This window comes from Salmo salar, chromosome ssa24, assembly GCF_905237065.1.
Source record: "Salmo salar chromosome ssa24, Ssal_v3.1, whole genome shotgun sequence".
NCBI lineage: Eukaryota > Metazoa > Chordata > Actinopteri > Salmoniformes > Salmonidae > Salmo > Salmo salar.
The window spans coordinates 37,417,946-37,429,947 of NC_059465.1; the positions used below are offsets into that span (position 1 = coordinate 37,417,946).

Here is a 12,002-nt window from a genome sequence, read left to right on the forward strand (position 1 = left end):
GAGCTAAGCAACCAAAGTTCCCTGGCTGTACTACAAATGAGGGAGCTAAGCAACCAAAGTTCCCTGGCTGTACTACAAATGAGGGAGCTAAGCAACCAAAGTTCCCTGGCTGTACTACAAATGAGGGAGCTAAGCAACCAAAGTGTGATGGCTGTACTACAGATGAGGGAGCTAAGCAACCAAATTTCCCTGGCTGTACTACAAATGAGGGAGCTAAGCAACCAAAGTGTGATGGCTGTACTACAGATGAGGGAGCTAAGCAACCAAAGTTCCCTGGCTGTACTACAGATGAGGCAGCTAAGCAACCAAAGTGTGATGGCTGTACTAGAGCTGTGGGGGTGGGAGGGGGGGTGGGAGGGGGTGGGGTGGGGGGGGCAGCCGAGTCCAATAGGTGACACTTTCATGCACTGTCAGTCTTTGGCTGATGTAACTCCTCTGAGGCACTTTGTTCGAAAAATACGAGCTTTCTCGGGATGAAATCAGTCGATGAATGATGCGATAATTAACATTGTGTCGTACCGCCGGCCATCATGGCTTATTTTCTTATAGCCCCAATGCTTATTTTGTCTCTGTGGCTGAGACTTGAGGCTCCCCAGTGTGAGACAGTATGACAGGGATTATGTTCCTCATATTGATATTATTGGATCAACCATGACTATCCTTCCATCGTCACCTTTTCTTAGAGGTGGTTTAGCTCTTGAGCAGTCAATACAAGCTGACTCATTTTTAATGATTTTATGCTACCAAGAGTGGAAACAGCGAGATGCTCTTCAGCTAGGTGCTGAAAGTCACACACAACCTGAATCAATTCAACATTTTTTACCCCAGAGGCAAAAATTGGTTATCAACATAATGTTCTCCTCATCATTTTATCTTACTTATTCAACATAATCACGTTCCGTCACATGGCTTGCTGTTGGCATTTACAAAATAACATGAACTTACACAGGTTTTGATCAGTCAACGTTTCATTTGCGTTTATTTGCAACTCAGCTCAACCAAAACTGGATATTGGTCTGACATCTTTATTTACTGGTGGGAATCCATTATTTTCCCAACAACCATTAACATGTTGTTATTTTGCATTTCACTTTGTCACAAAAATGAACGATAATAAACGTGACCCTTCTCTGCCTAAACATATGTTCATTTTCCAGGCTGGTCAATGTAATGTACCTCATTGCCTAGGAATACACTGGATGTGTCAACAGAGATTTATTGGGTTTCAGGTCTTTACCAGCCTAACAGGTTTGGGCTCAATTATAATTGAAGGCAGTCTATTCAGTAAGTGATTTGAATTTCAAATTCAGCAGTTTTCCTTTGTAATAAATAGCTTTTACTTTTCAGTTGATTGAGAAGTCATTGAAAATAAATGTTATTTTTTGTTATTATTGAATTGTAATTTTGTTTACTTCCTGAATTGACTGCTTTCAATTAGAATTGAGTCCACCCTGCAGCCTAAGTGCATCTCACAATGCCAAGCCTACTGGCTATGGAGGGAAGTAAGTCACTCTCTATTATGTGGAGGTGAATGACAGATGAATGGGGAGAATGTCAGGGAAACAACGAGAGGCTGTGACCGGAGGGAAGTCTAGACATTCGGTGGCTCTGCAGCAGAACTGATTGCTGGTATAGAACGTATGTACGTCCTTTCACGTAACTGGATTGGTAATGGTTACACTGGTTAGCCATGTTTGCCAATGTCAGATATTGTGACTTCATGCAGCTTCCCAGACTTCTTGAGGCTTTGTCTGGCTTCATCTGTAAGTTTGAAGTATGTCTGTGTGTTTCTCCATCTTCGCTTGGTGTTCACTACAGACTGAGTGTGTCGGAACAAGCTCACCTCTCCGCTCACCTCTCACGACTTTCCAAACTATAGAGCAGACCTATAGATGCCAGGAAACAGGTTTCTAGTGTCCTCCGACCCCATAGTTATCTGGTCCATGGAGGCTGCAACACTAGTCTAATTGCCCTGTGTTCACATGTGTTTGGAACATCAAGTGTTCCTCAGCGACTGCAAGAAATACAGTTTATAATTACAGTTATTATTCAAATGTGTGAACAAACAGACAGCTGCAATAAACCAGCACTAAAGAGGGCAAAGAGACGTTAGAAGAAACCGAATTGGATATACAGCACTGCACTGTAAATCCAAACATTTCCTTTCACAGCTGAACATCTCAGTCGCAGTCCTCAGGAGGGAACTATTCTGTGGACATTGGTATTGGTTGTCTAGGTGTGGTTAAGGGTTGAGTGTAAGTGTTCTATACAGTCGAGACTTGCACAGTGAGCTGTACTGACTAGGTTTTAGTAAAGGGGTAGCGAGTCAGCGACCACCTCGACACAACACACCATTCAGGAAGTAGAGTCATGGAATTAAACTTTATTTGAAAGGAAATGAGAGGCGCGAGAGAGACAGAAAGATACAAAAAATAAAAAAATCGCATTCAATACACTTCATATTGAATACGACCTCAACACATCTTCCCACTGCTTTTCACACGGGAACCATTGAGAAGTGCTGGCAGAATAAAAGACCTTGGTTTATTGTGAGCCTTTAGCTTGCTGCTTTATTACTGTACCTGAACTGTCCCTCTATAATGACTTACAGTTAAAACGCAATTACAGAGTCAGGCTGAAGGGGCGGAATCAATACCGCAAGGAATGACAATCCCTCCCAGGAACACTAAGGTATTATAAATAGCTTTTTCTTCTTCTTGTTTGTCTGCTATCTTGGGAAGGTTGGTGGTAGTGTGTTCTTTTGGAGGGAAGGCTGTTTACCTCGGCTGAATAGTCGTGACAAAGACAACTTTCTTCCTCAGCTACTATGTCTTCTTCCCTCGAATGATTCCATCATTGTGTCCATTAATATGGTTCCCCAATGGTTTGAACGGAGTTTACTCTTGGCACAGGACAGAGCATAACAGAGGCTGACCGTCTCTCAATGAACCATCTTGGTAATACGGCTGGATTAGTATCTTTCACTAGAGTTTGGGACCTGGAGACACAGTTCACCGAGCATTACTACAATTACAGTTTGAGGGTTTAGTACATTTTATTAAAGAAATAGCCATGCCATTTTTAGGAAGTTGTACAAATCTATGAGGCAGTTACTCCTCAGTCAGACAAAATTATGAGGAAATTAATCCACTAGTGTATTCAAGGCTTGACTTGTCCTGGTGTATTTTTTTCCAAGGGGATTTTACGTTTCTATTACTCTTTTTTCTGCAAAATAACCAACCCAGGTTGGTCGATGTGCTTGTTCTTTTATTTGTTGATTTCATATCAATAATTTAAGGAATATTAAACATGTTGCTCTCTACAAAACACTTCCCCCATTAGGCCACGTTTCACACGTCACAGCTGAACAAATAGATATTTACATTTCTAGATGTATGTAATTCAATCATGGACTTCTGTAAATTACTTTTTGATCAATATACTGAATAAAATAGACAAGGCATTTAATAGCCCATGCCCACGCCTCTTCATTTTAAAGTGCTATATTTTTTCACTCCACTAACTTTTGACATTACTATCCTGTGGACACTTGTTGGGTCTCGCCCAGTTAACAAGATGATATTACTTTAACAATGTGCCAAAACTGTAAATCAACTCTGCCAATATTGCCAAGCATGATCCGAAACATTTACGGGCACTGCTAACTTTTCAAGTCTAAACCTACAGTAGGAGCCATTTAACTTTGCCGTCTACAAGTTGGATTTCCTTGTGTTTTTCTACCTGTAACTAGTGGATCTGTTGGGCTCTATTCATATCGTATTCTGGCACGATATGTATTCATACAAATGACGGTACAGTGACAGTATTGGGTATTGGCCCATATCTGTCCTGCCTGTCACATACCATGCGGGTTACATCTGGGTTACAACATAGTCACAGGAAAGTAGACCACCCGAAGCCTCCATGATAAAATAGTCTTATTAACGTGCTGATGGAATTCAATAAAACCAGGCATGCCTCTTTTTCAAAAGTCTTGATTAAGGAGATGATTTTGGTCTGTGTGCAATCTCCCCAGCTATTCTGATTGAGGTTAGAGCAGTCCATTGACTTGTTATGGCCCTGGGACTGAAACACCAATCTGCTATCAGAATATGTTGACATATACCATGGAATACCACCGGCATTTATGGGTAAAGAAGGCTCAGTGGCAAACAGATGTTTCCTAGGTTACAGTACGGACTATGATCACTGATGGGACTGATGTAGCCCTGGAATTTGACCAAGCTATATCTGTTGGTCAGGACAGCAACCATTCAGTCAACCAAGTTCCAAAGGCCTGGCCTCTGCTCGCTGTGAATTGTAGATCAGTTCAGTAATAAGATTTGGTACACTGTGATATTTTAATCGAGTAATGCCCCCAGAGCTCAATGTGAACATGTCATGAATATGAACCACTACTTATGATGCTTCAGAGTTCTGTTTGGAATTTGAAAGTGCCATTCCCTCAGAGTCAGGCTCTCCTCAGAGCAGGTTTTGTAACTGTGTGACTCAGATCAACTTTATTATCCCACCAGGGGGAAATTAATAACGTGCTTAAAAAGATGCTACATAAAACATGAAAACAAAGAAATGACACAATAGAATTCATTCAAAGTAAAGGTGCAATATGCTCTACAGACTAGAAGAACATACTTAGCCAGATTGATGAATTCTTAGAAATAAACATTTCCAGCAATTTTGCTTGGCTGTAGGAACTCTCTTTTACCTGTCAGTGCAGCAGGACCTTGGTGCCTGGCTACGAGTACAGCACATCGGCCATTTCACAGATCCTTAAGCATTCTAGTGGATGATTTGTATTCAGCTCGGTTACATATCCCGGGCTTCCTCTGAGATCTGTGTTGGGGAAGAAAAGTCATGTTCTTGTTTCAAAGCATACGACAACTGACAATGACACTGTGCCAAAATTATTTATGGGGGAGAAAAGGAAGGCAGGCAGGCAAACGTTGTCTTCAGATAGCAGAGTGGTTCCATAGAGGAAAGGCACCAGCTCAGATGGCCTACAGTCATCCACCCTCAGGGAGGGAGGGAGGGACAGAGAAGGACAGCTCTTTTCCCTCTCATGTCAAATCTCAGTGTGGTTATTGTTTCAGAATGCTCTTCTACAGTAATGAATGAAGACAAATGTCAAGTTCGCCATGTTCAGGTCGTGTAAAAGTCCGGTCTGGATAACAAAACAAACTAGTCAATCACCGATCAACTAGACCCCGTAACGGTTATACCGGCAGGTTAGTGTGAACATTCATCTACATCAGTGGAGGCTGCTGAGGGGAGGATGGCTCATAATAATGGCTGGAATGGCGCCAGTTGAATGGTATCAAACCATTCCACCTTTTCCGCTCCAGCCATTGCCATGAGCCCGTCCTCACAACCTCCTGTGATGTACATCCTCTTTACCTTCCTGGCTGGTAGATTTTCTGCTGTTATTGTTGTACCACTGGTCTCTGGATTCAGACATACTGGTAAATATGCTGCTGTTATTGTTGTCCCTCTGGTCTCTGGATTCAGACATACTGGTAAATATGCTGCTGTTATTGTTGTGCCTCTGGTCTCCGGATTCAGACATACTGGTAAATATGCTGCTGTTATTGTTGTACCTCTGGTCTCTGGATTCAGACATACTGGTAAATATGCTGCTGTTATTGTTGTACCTCTGGTCTCTGGATTCAGACATACTGGTAAATATGCTGCTGTTATTGTTGTACCTCTGGTCTCTGGATTCAGACATACTGGTAAATATGCTGCTGTTATTGTTGTACCTCTGGTCTCTGGATTCAGACATACTGGTAAATATGCTGCTGTTATTGTTGTGCCTCTGGTCTCTGGATTCAGACATACTGGTAAAAATGCTGCTGTTATTGTTGTACCACTGGTCTCTGGATTCAGACATACTGGTAGCTAGTGTCATTAAGAGGCTGTTGACCTTTGTGCTTACCTCTGTCAGACTGACACTCTGTTCATTAGATACTGCTACTTCAATCCTGTAGCACACAGTATCTTAGAGAGAGAGAGAGAGAGAGAGAGAGAGAGAGAGAGAGAGAGAGAGAGAGAGAGAGAGAGAGAATTTTTCTTTGCAGATTATATCCAGTATCCACACTTACTTCCCTTGCACAATCTCTCTGGCCTTGTCACTCCCACTTGAAAATGGAAATGGAACTGAAAGTATGCAAATATATGTTATAGTGCATATGCTTCATATTCAATAATATGAATCAAGCCTTTCAGCTATGCCTTCTGAGAAAATGTCTCACTCTTTACATGAAGGGCAGATACACTCAATGACTGAATACGTTGTAGTAGTTTATGCTTGCACAATGCTTCTCATGCAGATACCTATTCAGGAAGTCCTATTCAGGAAGTCCTATTCAGGAAGTCCTATTCAGAAAGTCCTATTCAGGAAGTCCTATTCAGGAAGTCCTATTCAGGAAGTCCTATTCAGGAGCACTTCAGACTTAGCCGATGCTGCTCTTAAGAGCTGTGGTGTGCTTGTTCTTCAGCCATAATAATATTATGCATTTCTTCCACATTATAGGCACAGAACTAGGAGATAACAATTTGAATACAGTCTTATTATAGTGGTCTTCTAAATATTCAGGCTGATTCGTGGAGACTAGGAGCAGCAATTACTGTGAAGATAAATCTTGGGTTGTAATAATACGAAAATATTGCTCCTGCCAAATGAAAACTAAACACTCAAATATACATGCAGGCAGCGATCATAGGACTATATACAGTAGAGAGAACGGCAAAAGGAACTATGGAGCCTCTATGGTAAATGGCTTCTTTTCATTTGATAAATTATGCCATGGGAGGGAATGTAAAGGACGTCACTCTGCTTGTTTAGCGAGTACCACTTCCTCCTGATTCGGTGTACACCGACGCTCGAACCCAGGAACTCTGCCTTTGCTAGCACGTGGTCGCCCACCTGAAGCATCTTACTAGTCGGCGCCACGCGAAAAGCTAGTAATTTGGCGGACCAAGTGGTGACACTTCAGGCTGAGGAGTAAGATTCACACATCCCTGTGTGCTACAGCAGCACTAGTATCACTTACTGTCAGACTGTAGTGGGCAATGAATCCCAAATCACCTACTATATAAGGGCTCTCCAACCCTGTTCCTGGAGCGTTGCTGTCCTGTAGGGTTTCACTCCGACCCCAGTTGTAACTAACCTGATTCATTTTATAAACCAGCTAATTATTAGAATCAGGTGTGCTAGATTAAGTTTCACGTTTTATGTCACATGCACAAGTACAGTGGAATGCCTTTTTTGTCAGCTCTTACCCCAACAATGTAGTATTCAATAATCAATAACAATGTCGTAATCAATAACAATGCGATAATACAAATAACAAGGTAGCACAAAAACACACGAGTAATAAAAATAAGAAATAGGAAATGAGAAGAACACTATAAAGTAAGTAAGCATATTATATACAGGGTCAGTACCATATTTACAATGTGCAGGATACTGGATCGATAGAGGTAGATAGGTATAGTGGTAAGGTGACTAGGCTTCAAGATATATGATAAACAGAGTAGCAGCAGCGTATATATGATGATTGTATGTGAGTGGGTGTGTGTAGAGTCAGTATAAATGTATGTGCATATTGTGTGTGTGTGTGTGTGTGTGTGTGTGTGTGTGTGTGTGTGTGTGTGTGTGTGTGTGTGTGTTGGAGTATCAGTGTGTGTAGTGTGTAGGGCCCTGTGAGTGTGCATAGAGAGTGCAAAAGTAAGAATAATAAAACCTACAAGATGATATCTCTTCAGGAACAGGATTGGAGAGCCCTGCCCTATATAGTACACTACTTCTGACCATAACCCAATGGGCCCTAGTTAAAAGTAGTGCACTACATAGGAAATATGGTACCATTCGGAATGGCCATGGTTTTTAAAGCTGAAGAGCAATACATGTAGCCTTTCCAATGGTACAGTAGATTAGGAAGGCAGAGCTCCCATCTGAACCCTATGTCCACGAATCACAACCACCACCACCAACAATTACAGGCTTGACAGTAGGTTGGCCAAATCACTTATGGAGTGAGGCAGTCAATCACTGAGGTCGACATGAGCTGTGGGCCCAATGAACAGTTGTTCCTCCAGTGACCCCCTTTAACCACTGTAAAAAGTGTTTTTGGGGCTGCAGGGCAATTGATCTTAAAACATTAAAGCAAATATTAAATGAGGAAATGTGGTGGTGGGATATGATTTAATGGCGAGGCAGCCAGGAGCCTTGAGGACGTGGATGGATTTGGGAGAGAGGGAGGGAAAGGGAGGGGGACAGAGAAGGGGAGAGGTCACTGCTCCCACAGAGCACATTCATTTTACAATGTTTTCCCTTTCCCTCCCTCTGGACAGCAGCCTGCCTCCCCTTCCTCCTTTCCCTTCCCACCCCAATAGTATAAAATATAGCAGAGAAACCGACTTTGGTCCTATAGAGTATCGCCAGTCTAAGGTTGTAGCTGACATCGACGGCAGAGATAGAATTTCCACCATTGCTATTGGCATTTTATTAATACAATTGTCAATTTGTATTGTAAAATATGTATAACTGTCATGATGGCTAGCGGTTTTGGAAACTTACACAGACCAGAAACCTCCCCCATCTCTCCCTCCCTGCACAGCCAGCCTAGCCAATCCGCAGGCTGTATCGATTTGTCTCAAGTGAACAATCCATTTAAGGTCCAGCAGCTCATTAGAACTCCAAGCAAAGCAACAACATAAACTAATGAATAGTTACTACACCCTGTCTGTTGCTGCTTAGCCATGGGCTCCACAGAGGAGATATGATGTGTGTGTGTGTGTGTGTGTGTGTGTGTGTGTGTGTGTGTGTGTGTGTGTGTGTGTGTGTGTGTGTGTGTGTGTGTGTGTGTGTGTGTGTGTGTGTGTGTGTGTGTGTGTGTGTGTGTGTACGTGCCTGCATGCATACGGTTATGGAGCATCTTAGTAGGTGATCTCACCAGGAATCCACCAGTCCTGATTAAATCTTTCTCTCCTCCAGTATGTGCAATCCTGATGAACTGTAGGGAGGGAGGGAGCAGAGGGAGCTCATTCAGACACTCACTGAATAAAACATGACTTACCCATGCGTGTTCTCAGGGGATGATATAAAGTCTCTCCTGCTTGCCTCCTTGGTCCTGGAAATGGGACACTGTTCAGGTGCCTGTGTTTGAAAACTGCAGGTCTAACCAGCAGAATCGCATACAGTATAAAGCAGTGTTATTTGAAGTCGGGGTCATGAGTTGGGTCGCCGGGGGAATTGCAGTGGGGTCGTAAAATATATATATATATTTTGGGGGGTGAGATTAATTTACAAACTTTTTTGATTAAAATATATTTCTGGGGTTGAGATCAATGTATTTATTTGTTCTCTCAGTTTTCATAAGAGAGATGAAAATGTAATGAATTGAAGGTTATTTGTTAATGTGAAAATCTAGGTTTAGAGATTTGAAAGGTGTTGCTAAATTTGGGGTGGAGTGTGGTCGACAGAATTTCTGTAAAAAAAAGTGGTCCCCAGAGATTCTGGCACAAAAAATGGGTTCCCCTCTCAAGGTTTAATTCCCCTGGCTGTAAGGGCCTTTTGGCAAACTTAGGGTGCGTCCCAAAATGGGGTGCATCGCATATAGTGCACTATATGGGACTAGACCAGATCCCTAGTCAAAAGTAGAGCACTATATAGGGAATAGGTTGCCATTTGGGATGTAAGCTATCGTTAGAGACTTGTGTCTGTTAAGAGTATAGTGTCTGGCCATGTATTTGTGCTTAACAAGTCACAATAAGTTGCATGGACTCACTCTGTATGCAATAATAGTGTTTAACAGGATTTTTGAATGACTATCTCATCTCTGTACCCCACACATATAATTATTTGTAAGGTCGAGCAGTGAATTTCAAACACAGATTTAACTACAAAGACCAGGGAGATTTTCCAATGCCTCGCAAAGAAGAGCTCCTATTGATAGATTAAAAAAATGGACATTGAATATCCCTTTGAGCAGAGTGAAGTTATTAATTACACTTTAGATGGTGTATCAATAAATAAAATCAAGCTTTATTTATACAGCACATTTCCGACATGGAATGCAGCATAATGTGCTTCACAGGAAAAAACAAATAAAAACAATGAAAATATATATTTTTATATTTACTACACAACAAACATAAGAGGATAAAAAGGTTCAAAGCTAAAAAAAGTGTGATTTAAGATCTCTTTTAAATATGTCCACAGCTTCGGCCCCCTCAGGTTCTCTGGCAGGCTATTCCAGAGGCTGGGGACACAGTAACTAAAGGCTGCCACTCCATTCCTCTTGGTCCTAGGCTTTGGGATATTTAAAAGGCCTGAGGGAGGCCTGAGGGACCTACTAGGTACGTAACGTAAAAGCATGTCTGACATGTATTGGGTTGAACAATCGTGGATTGATTTAAAACCTATAGAAGAATCTTAAAATGTATTCTAAAACTCACAGTACAGAGACCTTAAAATCGGTGTAATGTGCGTTCTCTGTCTGGTCTTGGTCAGTACCTGTGCTGCACAATTCTGTATGTTTTGCAGTTGACCAATGGCTTTCTTGGGTGACCAGACAGGAAAGCATTACAGTAGTCAAGCCTGCTTGTAATAAAAAGTATCTCTGTATCAGCCTGAGAGGGAAACAGGCGCACCTTAGCAGTGTTCCTCAGGTGGTAAAAAGCTATTTTGGTCACATTCCTAATGTGTGATACGAAATTTTGTTCAGAATCTATAATAACGCCTAGGTTTTTACCTGTATTACAGTGCCTTCGGAAAGTTTTTAGACCCGTTGACTTTTTTCACATTTTGTTACGTTACAGCCTTATTCTAAAATGGATGAACTCGTTTCTTTCCCTCATCAATCAACACACAATACCCCTTAATGACAAGGCAAAAACTAATATCACATTTACATAAGTATTCAGACCCTTGACTCAGTACTTCGTTGAAGCACCTTTGGCAGCAATTACAGCCTCGAGTCTTCTTGGGTATGACGCTACAAGCTTGGCACACCTGTATTTTGGGAGTTTCTCCCTTTCTTCTCTGCGGATCCTCTCAAGCTCTGTCAGGTCGGATGGGGAGCGTAGCTGTACAGCTATTTTCAGGTCTCTCCAGAGCTGTCCAGGCTCTGGCTGGGCCACTCAAGGACATTCAGAGACTTGTCCCGAAGCCACTCCTGCGTTGTCTTGGCTGTGTGCTTAGGATTGTTGTCCTGCTGGAAGGTGAACCTTCGCTCACAGTCTGAGGTCCTGAGCAATCTGGCGCAGGTTTTCATCAAGGATTTCTGTACTTTGCTCTGTTCATCTTTCCCTCGAACCTGACTAGTCTCCCAGTCCCTGATGCTGAAAAACAAAACACAGTATAAATAATGCTACCAACACCATGCTTCACTGTAATGATGGTGTCAGGTTTCCTCTAGATGTGGCACTTGGCATTCAGGCCAAAGAGTTCAATTTTGGTTTCATCAGACCAAGGAATCTTGTTTCTTGTGGTCTGCGTCCTTTAGGTGCCTTTTGACAAACTCCAAGCGGGCTGTCATGTGCCTTTTACTGAGGAGTGGCCACTCTACCATAAAGGCCTGATTGGTGGAGTGCTGCAGAGATGGTTGTCTTTCTGGAAGGTTCTCCCTCCTCAGAGGAACTCTGGAGTTCTGTCAGAGTGACCATTGGGTTCTTGTTCACCTCCCTGACCAAGGCCCTTCTCCCCCGATTGCTCAGTTTGGTCGGGCGGCCAGCTCTAGGAAGAGTCTTGGTGGTTCCAAAATTGTTTCATTTAAGAATGAGGCCACTGTGTTCTTTGGGACCTTCAATGCTGCAGAAATGTTTTGGTACCCTTCCCAAGATCCTGTCTCGGAGCTCTATGGAAAATTCCTTCGACCTCATGGCTTGGTTTTTGCTCTGACATGCGCTGTCAACTGTGGGACCTTATATAGACAGGTGTGTGCCTTTCCAAATCAATTGAATTTACCACAGGTGGCCTC

The 12,002-nt window shown here is 42.4% G+C and overlaps 1 protein-coding gene and 1 long non-coding RNA gene across 4 annotated transcripts in view; one reads left to right on the top strand and one right to left on the bottom strand.

Moving 5' to 3' along the window:
• Positions 1 to 12,002, top strand: part of LOC106585836 (glutamate receptor ionotropic, delta-2) — a 628,475-nt gene that overhangs the window by 118,518 nt on the left and 497,955 nt on the right. The window lies entirely within an intron of this gene.
• LOC123730440 (uncharacterized) lies at positions 376 to 6,016 on the bottom strand. Its single transcript, XR_006761883.1, has 3 exons — positions 5,416 to 6,016; positions 4,727 to 4,854; positions 376 to 2,998 (listed from the first exon to the last, which is right to left on the bottom strand). It is a non-coding gene; the product is annotated as an uncharacterized lncRNA (long non-coding RNA).